At 32.9% G+C, this 14,020-nt stretch overlaps 2 protein-coding genes across 3 annotated transcripts in view; one reads left to right on the top strand and one right to left on the bottom strand.

Annotated features, from left to right (window-relative positions):
* LOC128875841 (golgin subfamily A member 6-like protein 22) overlaps positions 1 to 4,750 on the bottom strand; it is a 96,023-nt gene extending 91,273 nt beyond the window's left edge. The window contains exon 1 of one of the 2 annotated variants that reach the window (XM_054121771.1): positions 4,421 to 4,750. The gene's annotated coding sequence lies outside the window, so the exon portion shown is untranslated. Of the gene's footprint in view, positions 1 to 1,200; positions 1,407 to 4,420 lie in introns of those variants that run through there. The other variant, XM_054121772.1, reaches the window with a different exon arrangement.
* Positions 1 to 14,020, top strand: part of LOC128875844 (uncharacterized) — a 196,338-nt gene that overhangs the window by 130,353 nt on the left and 51,965 nt on the right. The window lies entirely within an intron of this gene.

Here is a 14,020-nt window from a genome sequence, read left to right as displayed (position 1 = left end):
CATTCGAGTGGTCGCGAAATACATGAAATTCTGAAAATAAACAATACGAAGAGAACCATAGAAACCGAAAACGTTAATTCAAATAAATGCTCTTGGAACACGTATTATTTTGAAATTGTAACTTTCGAGGTATCATTTTTTTTTCATGTCACATCGTTTAATTTTTGTGTGTTACCGTATAATAAACTTTTCCAAAGGGAGCTTTCAATAAACAATTAAACCACATTATTTTTGACATTCAGTTGTAGTTATCTGTACTTTTATCTAAAATAAGAAAAAAATTTGGTATATCTCATACTATTTGTGTTTAATTAAAAAACATGATCCTAAAGCTCCTTTTAAAAAAGTCTTTACATATTTCTATTTACTTATTGCTGTGGTTTAAGTGCGGCATTACGAAAGAATTTCGTGTCACTTTATCTGAAATATTGTTAAAAATGTTTAAAACTTTGTACGTAGACTTTTTCTCCGTTTATCTCTAAACGACTGCGTGTTAAGATCAATGAAACGTGAACTCACATGCAATTGAAAATTTAAATTGTATCAGCTAGATCTTCCGTACACTAAGAGAGAGGCATTCTTCGAATGGAAAGAATTAAAATAAAATAATACTATATAACACCATTGTTTTACCATAAGCATTGTTTGCACGAAAAGTCATAAATCATTCGATTGTTTTGACTCAAAAGAGTGAGTAAACTCATGGATCTTTACACATCTATCCAACTTCCTATGTGATCTCGTTATGAAGATGATAATGGCAGTTTATATGAAAAACAAGAGTTTTTTTTCTATTATTCACTTCACTTTCTATTAATACTCTATTATTCTATTATTCAGTCTTCCAAAGATAGTGATTACGAAGGTGACGAGTCTTCCTAAGTTTGCGAACTTTATAACTTCGTAACCTTGTAAACTTGTTGAGTTTTCTTCTTCTACTTCGCAACTTAAACCAATTTTACAACGATTATGCTAATGGTTACCATTTTGTTCAGCTGTTCGATGCAGCCTCGCTAATAAAGCTAAACAATATGCATGATTGTGATTGAGCTTTCTTTATCTCGAAATAGTACTCGCATAGTAGCACGGGTTGCAAGCTTTTGAACGGTGTCTAATCCGTAAGAATGAGGCACGTTCCGAGTACGCGAAGAATTCGTACGATTGAACCTGTCGAAACTGTCCCCCGTTTCCTCTACGTACCCACTATTCGTCTGGTGCGTTGTTCTCTCGTCGACCAGGCTCGATTCGCGCACACGTGACCGCCGCTAGCCAGTGGTCTCGTTAGGCTACGACTTTCGTTAATCACGATAAACGGGCAGCTGTGTGCGCCATATATCCTGCGGGCGAATATTCGTGTTGCACGGCGTTCACAAGGTGTACACCATGGCGGACGAGCGGAACGTCAGAATTCACTCTCGTTACCGAACTTTGTACCGTTCCCAGCGGCACTGAACACTATCCCGTAAGCCGTAAGATAGCCCCAGCGTTTTAGCGGCAATCCAATTTGCCGCGATCGATGCGACGGCAGCCACGTTCGTGTCGAGGCTGAGCTTTCCACCCGTAACCCTGTCCCGTTGCGCTCAAAATCTTTTGGGAACGGATCAACTCGTCGAGAGTACCGGGACGCGCCGAACTTGCTGCCGGTGGATTGGGACACATTGATGGAAAACGAGACGCGTCGAATCGATTCGAACCCGGAACCGAAACGTTTGTATCGGTGCGAATACGTATTCTTCGACTGCTTTAGTGCAATTAAAAAAAACACACACACACACACACTAGAAGTGTATAAAGAATTCTTCGATAAATCATCAGCCTTGCAATATTTGGACAGAAGACGATCGATATTCTTAACAGACTTGGGATAGGGCACACCAAATTAACACATTCTCACATACGAGATTTTTCAAATAAAATATTCCATATAAATAGAATAGATGTTATACCAGTATAAATATTTATTAGGAATGATAGGTAATTCATAATATGAATGGTCCATAGGTGGATGTTGTTGTAATCATTCAAGAGATGATTGAGAGTATTTAAATATAATTGTTCGTTTTGAAACAAATCTTTCTATAATGATAAAAATAAATGAAATTAATCTATTTAACCTTTTCAGGACCATTTTTTTTTTGTTATTATCAATTTTTTGTTCTTTTTATTATTGACAGTAATTACAATTATAAAAAATTAAACGTCCATATATATGGTCAGGGGCGTGAAGAGGTTAATGAAATAATAGATCCAATTGATAATAAAATATTTCAACAGTAATAATGTGGTATTTCTATACCACATATGTAAAAATATTAAACACGTATTTTTTTGATAGCCGCTGATATTCGAATACCTATTTAATTACATTTCTGTAAATAGTAACAGAAGTAGAAGAAAGTGTTAAATACAAAAAAAGTTTGATTTTTAACGAACAACAACATATATCAATTCTATCAATTTATTTATGAAGAATTATTATATATATTTAATATATATAGATATATAGATAGATATTTATTTCGGTTTTTCAGGCAAGAAATGGACATCCTCTACACATGCTAATCCTAATATTAATAATACTTAACCTACTAATACATCATTTAAACATACTACAAACATACTGATTAATATATAATTTGATATATATTCATCAGTTTACTTTTATCAATTTAACATAATAATAAATGTAAAGAAATCTGTGATAGATCGTTTCAATTCATTTGTAGGGAACATATAAAAATGGATAAAATTAGGTATATCGCTCTAATAAAATTCATCTCAATGGAGGGAATTAAACCCACCGAGATTCACCAGCGCTCGAGCAAAGGTGGTGAAGATACTGGTTCATCATTTTCAACGATTTCTGAATGGATGGAACTCTTCAGGCGAGGCAGGGAGTCGTTAGATAATGATCCTCGCAACGGTAGACCAAACGAAGCCATCCACCAAGAAATGGTGAAGAAAGTTGAAGATCTCATTGAAGATCTCGTTGAAAAAAATCACGGATACAGCGGATAATTTTCTATTATCCTTAACATTCCGCCAGAAAGTGTCCTCTCAATATTACACGAAAGATTAAACGCGATCAAGTTAATTAATAATATCGTAACGTAAATTCAACAAATAATCAACAGTTTATTAAAACTTAATTAGTTTTTAAAACTGTTGTAATTAATTATTAAAATACCAGAATATTTTATTTCCGTTTCTGATTAGTCAAAAGTGATCAACTATTCTACAATATAAGTATATATTATTTTGATTTACATTGTGTTGAAAGTCTTGGACGGCTTGATTACGAAAATGCTCAAAGTTTTGGTACTAAGGCAAGCAAAAGTTTCGAGCAGAATTAATGCAAAGGATTTAAATATATCGAAGTCGGCTTATTCTTTGAAGAAGCAAGTAATGAAAGACTTGAAAACTTCTATTCTATTCTATTATCAATTTATGAGATCCGTAATAATTTTAGCAATTATTGCTTTATGGAATTCTTTTAATATATGAACTTTCGACTTTCTACATAAAACCTACTTCAGATATTGGAAAATTATTCTGCTCTTAAATAGAAAAGTGTATAAATGTAAAAGTAATACAATACCGAAAACTAATAAACAATATTGAGTAAAGATGACCAAAGGTAAATATAAATATTATACATAACAGAGATAAAAATTATGTATTAGTCTAGATGATCAGTGTATTAACAGAAAGAGATTGTACTAAATATTTTTATTTACACCTCTAATTTGAAGTCACTGATTTAAAAGTTTATTTCAACACGATTTATATAATTATATAAATTGAATGAGTAAGTAAATTTAAAGATAAATAAACATGTGTTATTATACCTAAAATATCTAAAATCAAGTTAACCGCATCTTGTAAATCTGGTTCCAATGTTTTCTTATTTGTCACAAATACCGAAACCAGTCGCTAACTACCTAGAATTCAAAAGAAGAAACTTATCCTACTTATACATATATAATATTATTATACTATAACAATAACTGTAAACATTTATATACATACGTGAGTCATAATATAATTAAAACAATCTACGGAATGTTAGAATAACTAATTCTTACATCTAACAATAATTATAAACACTATTTACCATTAAACGTATATTTTAGAAGGTTGTAATGTCTTGTTTCGGCTATTTGTATCAAACAAGAAAAATTTTTTTTACTCTTTAAGGCGGAAAGAAGGATTGTGTGAAAGGTAAAGTCTGGACTCGTGTACACACCCATGGAACTAATTCCCAAAGATGGCTTTAAATAAATCCGACTGGCCCTCGAGTCCCTACTACCAAACACTAAAGAACCTAAGAGATTTAATCGGCAACGTACATCCTCGTTGCACCGAATCGGATGTTAGTCTCCGCGCAAGGTACACACCATTAAAAGAACTGATCACTCACGTTCGACTGGAAGTAACTCCACTGGATATGTGTGTCGATCCACCGCGTCGCGTCGTCCTGTCGCGAACTCGCAACCGCGGAACTTCAACTCGACGTGCACTCTGGTTCCTTCGACGAGCACTTTATCTCCACCTTTCGATGCCCTTCCACGTTAAACGCAACTGGAAGATGCTCTCTCCGAGCGTTTAACACGAACTCCGTTCGCACTACCGGCAACCTTCGCGGGAAACACGTGGCGATCTTTCGGGATCCTGGCGATCCCACGTGATCGAATTCGCGGTGACCGGTCGCAGCCACAATCGATCGCGGTCGAGGTGTCACTGGTTCGGCACTGGCGAACATCCTCGCAATTTATAAAGCCTCGTCCGCTCTCTGACTTCGCTCGGTGTCGTCCGGCTCGTTATTATTCCCCTGCCAGCAAGCCTGATTTCCCCCGCCAGACCCAGTGGAACCTAACATTCCACCCACCGTATTACACGCTCGCTCGGAACTGGACAAATCTTACAAGGATCGTCACGCGATTAACAGCCTCTGATTTTACGGATTAAACTTGGCACACGGTGGTGCGCGATAAGAGGGAGGAAATAAAAGCTTTAATCCCTTACCTTACAACATGCTTTCGAACAAGCGTACTTGTACTACGTGTGCAGACAATTTTATTTATGGAAACTCTGCGCAGAGTTGTCACAGAATGAAAATAATGTATTTCAGTTTTTATTGAACATGTTTTTATAAATGTGGGCGCTATTTCGTTTGTGAAGATTGATCAAGTAATGATAATGGTAAATAGAGATTGAATTTTTGTATAGGGAGTAAAAATTGCACACTATCGGATGCTGGTATCGCTCAGCCAATAATAGAGATTGAAAAATATCCTCTTTGACTAACAACTAAATGAAGAAAAGAAGAAAAGAATTTTCTTGATTCAGTGGAAATTATTACTAGCAAAATAAACAAACTATTTGAAGTCTTTTTAATATTTTTCATTTTTTTTATAATAATTACCTGTAACTAATATTCTTTAAATCTGTGACAGTTTTCGAATCACTCAGGTAAATATAGAGACAAATTAAACCGTACAGCTTAACTTCCTTTTGCAGATTTGTTCGATATCTACAATAAAACAATTTTAGATAGAAGTAATGGAAGAAAATGCGTAAATATTATAATATATTTTGTTTACAAGTAAGAAGATATAATTTTGAAACATTTAAGTATTTGACGGGCGTTGTTCATTAAATTCGCATTGGACACAAGAAATGTATAAGAACGAGGCTCATTGTTTCCAATTAGAAAGTTAATATTAAATAGATTAAGTGCTACATCGATTTCTACAGATTTTTAAAACACCAGATACACTCAAAATGCTATATTTTCATGATTTACAGAAATTGTTGCTAAAAGTATACCTTAAAATGTTAATTAATACCAGTCAATTAATGTAATGTAATGTAATGTAAATGAAAAAAAATTTAGAAGAAGTCCCTAACTTTGTCCGTTTTAGGAGTATGTAACCTCTTCAACATATTGTCCTATTATTAATTCTTTGATTACGGGAAAATTATTGCTGGAAATTATAAGAGGCGTAGAGATGTGAATTTAAAAAAAATATCTGCTTATACGGAATGATAAAACGGAACTTTTTTATACTTAGAGTTTATTTATAAGATGTTTAGTTTCAAAAATAAAAATTAAAAAATTCGAAGATCTTTTTCCTGAAATTCAATTTTTGCAACAAATTTCTAACTTTTCAATTTTCATTTTCGAAACTGAACATCCTATCAATAAACTGTAAATATAAAAAAGTTTCGCCTCATCATTTCCTATAAGCTGACATTTTTGTTAACATTTATTCAATGAATATAAACATTTCGCGGAGTCCATTTCTCGAGGACGTATATGTACGCCCTTCGCAGACAAAGGTTACCTATTAGGATTAATAATAGGTAGAACTAACTATTTTAAAAATAATCACTTTTTTTTATATTGATGACCTTCTAAACTATGTAGTAGAACTACATAGATTTAAATGTAGAAAGTTATGGAAAACGTATAATTCATATAAAGTAAAAAAAATATAAATATATGTCTGCTTGCATAAATTTGTTTTTGAAGAATATCGAACAACTCATTGTTGGAAAATGTAAAAATATGTACATAGGCGACTGATTTATAATGTTTAACAAGCAATGTACTGGAATAAATTTGTTATGTTTGAATTTTGGTTTTAAAATTGTCAATCGGATGATGTTCCTCGTTGGTAGCGTTCGCGAATCTCCTTTGATCCTTGCACGGAGTTCCTGCGGAATCGGGCCGTTCACCAATGATTTAGGGTGGCATTGTTCGCTGTAGAACAAGCGGCGTTGCAGAGAAACGGCCTTCTCCACTTGTGTTCCTTGCAAAATGCAGGATACGCATCGAGGAAACTCAATTCCGTGTTAATATTTCTACGTGCGTTCCTCTGCAAGTGTCAGACTACACGGTGGAATTAGAATTGCAGAACTAAATCGTTGCTCCATGGTAGATCTTTGGTGAATACGTGGAACACTTCGAAAGTCAGAACATTTGAAACCTTATTTGGACTATTAACTATAGAACAAACGTGTAATGATTCAAGAAATCAACTTCCGCGTTAAGATTTTGATTAGGTGTAGAAATTAATTCTCTGACTTTGGATTCAATCGTTTGTAACTGTAATTTAAGTACAAATATTTACTTATCGTTTTATTAGGTTAAATGATCAATCTTCTAAATTGAGCCGTTCACTGACAAATCGATTAATTCCACTTTTTGAAAAACCTTAATCGATTCGAGTTAATAAATTTGTACAATGAACGCCTCAATTATTAAGCTGATTAATTTTTTCGCAAATTAATTTAATTCCAGACAAAGAAATTACCTTAACATTATTATGAAGCTGCATTATTATATTATATATTCACTCATAAAAAAAAAGCTGCATGTTTCTAAAATCAGTGAAAATTAGCATATTTGCTGATACATGAATTTCCTTTCTCACCATTTTTACAAATAGAAACAGTTAACAATGTTTCAAAACGCGAACTACTGATTTGATATTAAATGATGAACATTTGCAACAACCTACTACAACGAAGTAACAGGGAACGTAAGGACGTTGAAATATCGCGAAATGTCACGTGAAGTTATGGCAGAGTAGGTAAACAAACGATATGTTAACGGTTTCTGTACGTGTACATACAATTATCAAACTTTAGAGTGGAATTGCGGAGGTGTACCGAAATGTGAGATAACCGGGATAAGAGAGCTTATTCACGCATAACGGGTTAATAAAAAGCGCCATTGAAACTGAAACTTTAAAGGTGGTTTCATTTATAAATACGCATAAAGAATAGTTTAATTTTCACAACGAATAATATTCTCTCAAATGGCATTCTAACTACTATAATTGTCAAATGTGTTGATGAACAAATCTGGGTAAAATATTACTCGAAATAGTAAAGTCTATTTCATTTAAAATCGTACTCAGCAATCGGATCAGCCAAATAATTTCTTTGTTACAATTATTATGTGCATGTACAGTTACATTAAAAAATACATACATTTCATTAAAATTAAATTTAAAAGTCTTGTTAAAAATACTATTACCGAATCTATCTCTAATCATAATAGTTATCTCGAAAACTGAAATACATAACTTCGTAAAATCTTCACAAGTAATAAAATTACATTCAATTACTTGTGTTTCATTACATATTCGATTTATTAAACTAGTTCTGTAAAGATCACAGCAGTTTTAATTCCTCAGAGAATGTGTCGACCAACGTGAACACTTTCAACAAAGATAACCTTAAAGTGATTCGACTAAAAATAATACATAGAAATCGCAGTGGGTGCAGTCGTATTTGCATTTCACGATGTCCGTTTTAAATGAAAGTTCAGTACGTATCAGTGACAAAGTGAACTTCTACGTTGAACAAGATAGATTGAACAAAAACTCTGAACTGCACTTTTAAATCACTTTGTATGCGAAACGAGCAGAAAAAGCAAATGACTGTGACTTGAAATGTAAGACTTAGTTATTCGTCGGTGTCACAAATTTACAAAAACTGGATAATAATGCAAATGGGATTGATGTATAGGAAAGTAGTGCATAAATATGAAACGAAATGATAACTAAATGACAACTATAAATGTTTATAATTATTTATGAAGTCATCGTTCCACTTTCAGTACAAAAATGTTCTATATGAATTGAATAAACGAATGAATGAATAAAAGCACGTATTACGAGAATAAATTTTCCATTAAAGTACAGTATAACATTTGTTATATCAATGTTTATAATTTCAAATTATCTGTGAAGTCACCGTTCCACTTTCAGTAAAAAGTTTATGTTCTACATGAATTGAATGAACGAACGAATGAATAAAAATACGTATTACGAGAATAAATTTTCCATTAAAATACAATACAAAATTCGTTATATTAATGTTTATGAATTTCAAATTTATTGTTTAATGTATAACTAACATATGTGTTTTATTATAACTTATCAAGCATTCGATATAGTATGTTTATTGTGTAATTTACATTGTAGTTAACACTTGAGGTAGTTGCTAATTTTTCGATTTATAATTTTTATGACAAATGACGAAATGTATTGAAAACAGATTTCAATTTATTTATTTGACATCACAGCCGGATCACATTAATAGGAGAAATTATAATAAAGATGAATTAAAAATGAAGGACATAGTCACTCTATTCTTTCGTTCTTGTGTTTTGGAGGTTCCAAAATCTCTTTATAAATAGTATCGTGATTTATAACGAACAGGTTTATTTTCGCCGTTTCCTCAATAAATAAAGTTATTTCTATCCACACATGACCCACTAAAATTAAAAATTAAAAATTTCTTTTACATTTTACTCGGATCTGTAATAAAAAGCATCGATAACAAATAAATCTACTGTTAAAGCATGAATTGAAAATATCAAATGGAAAGAATTAAAAATATTTGACTGATGTTATTGAACCGGTCTATTCTAAATTTTACAGGTACTTTCAAGACATCATAATCTCATACTTTATGGTTCTATTTATTTTTTAAATTGTTACTTTTGTTTTTATGAAGGATATAAGCGCATTATTGCCGCGAAAAAGCGATTTTTAAATTTTTTCTAGTAGTCAATATCAAGTCAATTTACAAAGGCTACGATTAAATAGTAATTTTAACATTATTTTAAAGAAATCCATTCGAATTTTTAATTTCAGATGATCCAATTTTAAATAACATTGCTAATGGCATGTTTTTTTCGAACCAAGATTAGTTATATTGTTCGATGAAAATTTGTATGTTATATCTTCAAGCATATATTTTTCTTCTTATCGATATCTATTTTTCTAATCCTTCAAATTAAAAGACTATTAAATTCGTGTCAAGTTCTGTTTGCAAATATTCAGTATTTATGGCCGTGAACAGAAATGTTTACACCAATTGCTCTTTTTATTTTCCCGTTTTTATGTCTCCGGAGATTTCAGACATCTCTTTATGAATAGCGGCCCGATTCTGATATCTGGATTGTTCCAGTGCATACATTTGCACGTTATAGTGGTTATCTCTTTTCCGACATGAAAGAGTTCGTTGCTGTTCGTCCCATGCGTCATCCTGCGTGGGAAAGTTTGTCTAACAAATCTCGACGGTAGATATCTCAGTACCGTCCAACTTTATCACGTGCTTTTAGCATAATACTCGTTAATATAAATGTCAAGTATCAGTTCAAATACTATGATCTCATACTTACTTGTCCATTAGAAAATTTAATTTCATCCTTTCAAAAAGAAATGTTTTCGACCCTTCCTCATAAACAAGTTTATCAAAAAGACATACAGAAATTTATGAGAAATTAATTAATTATAATTTCTGAGAAAAGTCGAGATTGTGTACTATCGGTTACCAATATCCTGCGTTTAGACACGTGAGTAATTATTGAAAAAATTCTAATTTAACAAAAATTGTGTGACCAGTCCCGTACCAAGACTTCGTTATACAGATACAACACACATCGAAAAAGGAATGGAATAAAATATGGAACAAGAAAAGAACAAAAACTCAAAATGTAACACACGACTTTTACCAATCAGTACCCCAAAGCGTTATGATTAGGAGAGAAAACAAATGACTAGATTGAGAACTGGACACTCAAAAATCATACTTGAACATCTACTAAAGAAAACGGATCCTCTCCACTGCGACCTCTGTAATAAGGAAATTACAATTGACCACCTACTGCACGGGTGCAGAAGATTTCAGTTACAGAGATGAAAATACAACTTGGACCCAGAAACAGCTCTAATATCCTAGAAACATGTGCAAAACACCATCAACTATCTCAAGGACACTAAACTTTAGAATAGTATATAGGATTTTAGAGGAGGCGGAGGGTTGTGTGGGGTGGGTTTGTCCGAGAAGGATTTCAAGGGGTGCATTTTGTAGAGTGCATCAAGGAGAGTCGCCCCAAAGGTTTTTTTGAATTTTTCAACCCCTCCCGTCACCCCTGGCCTTTTCCAAAGAGGCGTTTTTCTACACCCTCCCCTTTAGGGGGGTGAATTAACCCCTTCACATCAACCCTCGCCAATGCAACTTTGCACACACCCAGAAGACACTTGAAGACTATTCCTCACGAAGTTTCACCGAAATCGGTTGAAAACTCTCATAGTTATGAGCATTTGAAAAATCGTTCCGGTTTGCTTGTCCGGTAGTGTAGTACCACTAATCAAACAGAAATCCAATTAAATCCGTCGCTAATTACCAAGCAGTAGATGCAACGAAAAATAATACCATATAAAAAAAATTGTGTGCTATCGTATTGTTCTTTAAATTTATTTACAAATCCCAATCGAAATTTTGTAAGTTAACTTAGCTGCCAATCCTTAGCGATTCGCACAACCTCGACTTTTCTCGCATCACAATTAATTCATTACTATATATTTCGTTAGACAATCTATGCGTTTATGAGGAGGATCCAACCATAAGAATTGAAAAGATTAAATAGTGCTTGTAGAAACTGACTAATAAATTAAACTATCGTTTAAATTACAGTCGACTGTACGTGTATTGATTTATTCCTTGTTCCTGTTGACTTTACTCTGATAAAGTTGAAATAAATATTATTGCTATTCGTGCTTAACCTGCGAAAAGAACAATGCAACTTCTCGATAACATAAGAACGTGTCTGCGATTTTAGGAAATGGTTTTCAGATATTGAGTTTATCAGGTGTCTGACTATTGCGATAGTCACGTAGTAGAAATCATTTCTGACTAGTTCCGTAGATGCTTGCTTTAGATTTTGTACATAAGTTTATGTTTTTAGCTACTTTAGGAAATTTAATTCAATAAAATCACAATAAATGCAATTCATGCATTTGCGTACTCTCATAACTATTATTTTTATTCTATTACATTTAAGTACTTGTAATAAATATTGTATTAAATATTTTTAATCGCACCTCTAATTCGAAAAACACTGTTTTAAAAGTTTATTTCAACACACTGGATATAATTATATAAATTGAATGAGTAAGTTTTCTTTCCATCTTTTGTGATGACTGCTGGACCATTAGCAATTATTTTGGCTATTTGTATCAAACAAGAAAAGTTTGTTTTACTCAAGGTACAAAAAGAGTGTAAAAGGTAAAGTATCTTTTTGTAGTGCATCTTGTATATGACCTTGATGTAAAAACATGCTATGTGTGAAAACCATCTTGTCTTATGGCTAATTTTGCTTTGATAATACTTAATATTCTTAAATTATTTGTTTTAGTAACAATTGACATTTTATCTAAATATGTATAATATTAGTATACTCTTTGTAAATACTTTGTGGATTCTTTGGAAATTATTCTAACTCCCCGCTTGTACAACGTTTACACGTCGGCGTCGTCCTCTAAATTAATTCTTCGAAAGATTTTCAGGGTTTCAGATTAGCAGCAATTTGCATTTCGAACCGGAAACATTCAAATCTCGAATAGAGAACGACTTTCAAAATCCAGGACAATTGTCGTCATTGTAATACGAGTGAAGTGTACAAGCTTAGATATTTTCTATCTGTATTTAAAATAGACTATTCATAGAAGCATAATTCATCGTATGTATCGTCAAACGTCTCTAAGCATCAAAGCAGAGAGCTATCGTTGTTCCATTTAAGCTGAGGTAAAAAGAAGTCTGTGTAAAGACGACAAAGTCCATCCACTCGAAAGCTTACTGGCCCAAAGAGTACAACTTAGAAGATTATGTAATTAATATTTCAGAATATTACGAAGATACTAATGTAAAGGGTGTGTTAGCTGAAGGAGCCCACCGAATTATCTCTCTTGGTTTCTCACATATGAAAATTGTTTATGGCATGATTTAAATGATTTCGAATGAGCAATACTGCAAGGGAACCATTATTTCCTATTTCTTCTCCTTAGAATTTTTTTTTTTTAATGGCATTACCTTTTATTTCGGAGGAAAATACATATACTTTGTTGTATTGCGTTTTGTGAGAACTACTACTTTTACAATTTTCTAATTTTCTGTATTACTCTTATTCTATAGCAATATTCGCAATTATATCTTAATTAATTTTGTATTACTTTAATACATATCGATATATGTATTTGTATATATTGCACAATGTGTATTTTCTTAAGTGAATCTCGAACATTACTAGTCGAAACATTGAATTAAACAATCAATCAATGTAGAATTCTTGCTCGTGACCCTCAGAAAAAGAAAATACTTCATTCGACATAATCAACACATTATCTAGAATCATCAAAGCAAACCGATACGATTAATTTAAAATTATACGAAAACGATCATTGTTCTCGAGTATTTCGTCGAAACGTTGACTTTAGATTTGAGTTTTCCACCCAAAGGTCGATAAAATAATACCAATGCCTTTCCATGATACCGATGTACCCCGATGCTTCTTAATTATTTACATGACACGACCAAGTGCGCACACGGCAGGCAGAATAAGATCGTTAATCAAACACTCGAATCGGTTAGCAGCAACTTCGCTGATCTAGGAATGTATGCGGGCTACACCTATAAACATAGACATTCACTGTTTTGATGCTTTATAATCTGCTCTTTTACGAATCCAGCTTTATTTATGCTCATTAGATCCCAGGCGTCGGTAACTCGGCACACAATCAATTCGTTTAAAGCGAACCCCGGAGTTTCTCTCCGTTTCGCTTTTTATGGAACCGCACGAAGAACACTTGCAGGCGTTCATTATCGTGTTCCACGCTTCGCGAGCGATGCACGCTGCTACACCGCGATATATCGCACTGGTCAGAATAATTGGAGGATCACCTACTCCAATGATATCAAATTACAATACCACTAGATACAGAAAATTGTATGACTCCCTTGAGCACGCTGTTTCGCCACCGGAGGTAGACAAAATATTATTCGAATCATATACATAAAGAATGAAATGAACGGATAACGATTTATTCGCGACATTTATTCGATTGAACAATGAAACATTCATTTATTCTTGGAGAAATAAAATAATTACTAACCCTACTTTTTATCTACATATATATATATATATATATATATATAC

This window comes from Hylaeus volcanicus, chromosome 4, assembly GCF_026283585.1.
Source record: "Hylaeus volcanicus isolate JK05 chromosome 4, UHH_iyHylVolc1.0_haploid, whole genome shotgun sequence".
Lineage (NCBI taxonomy): Eukaryota > Metazoa > Arthropoda > Insecta > Hymenoptera > Colletidae > Hylaeus > Hylaeus volcanicus.
The sequence above is the reverse complement of the archived record's forward strand: the minus strand, read 5'-3'. Positions and strand labels throughout refer to the sequence as shown.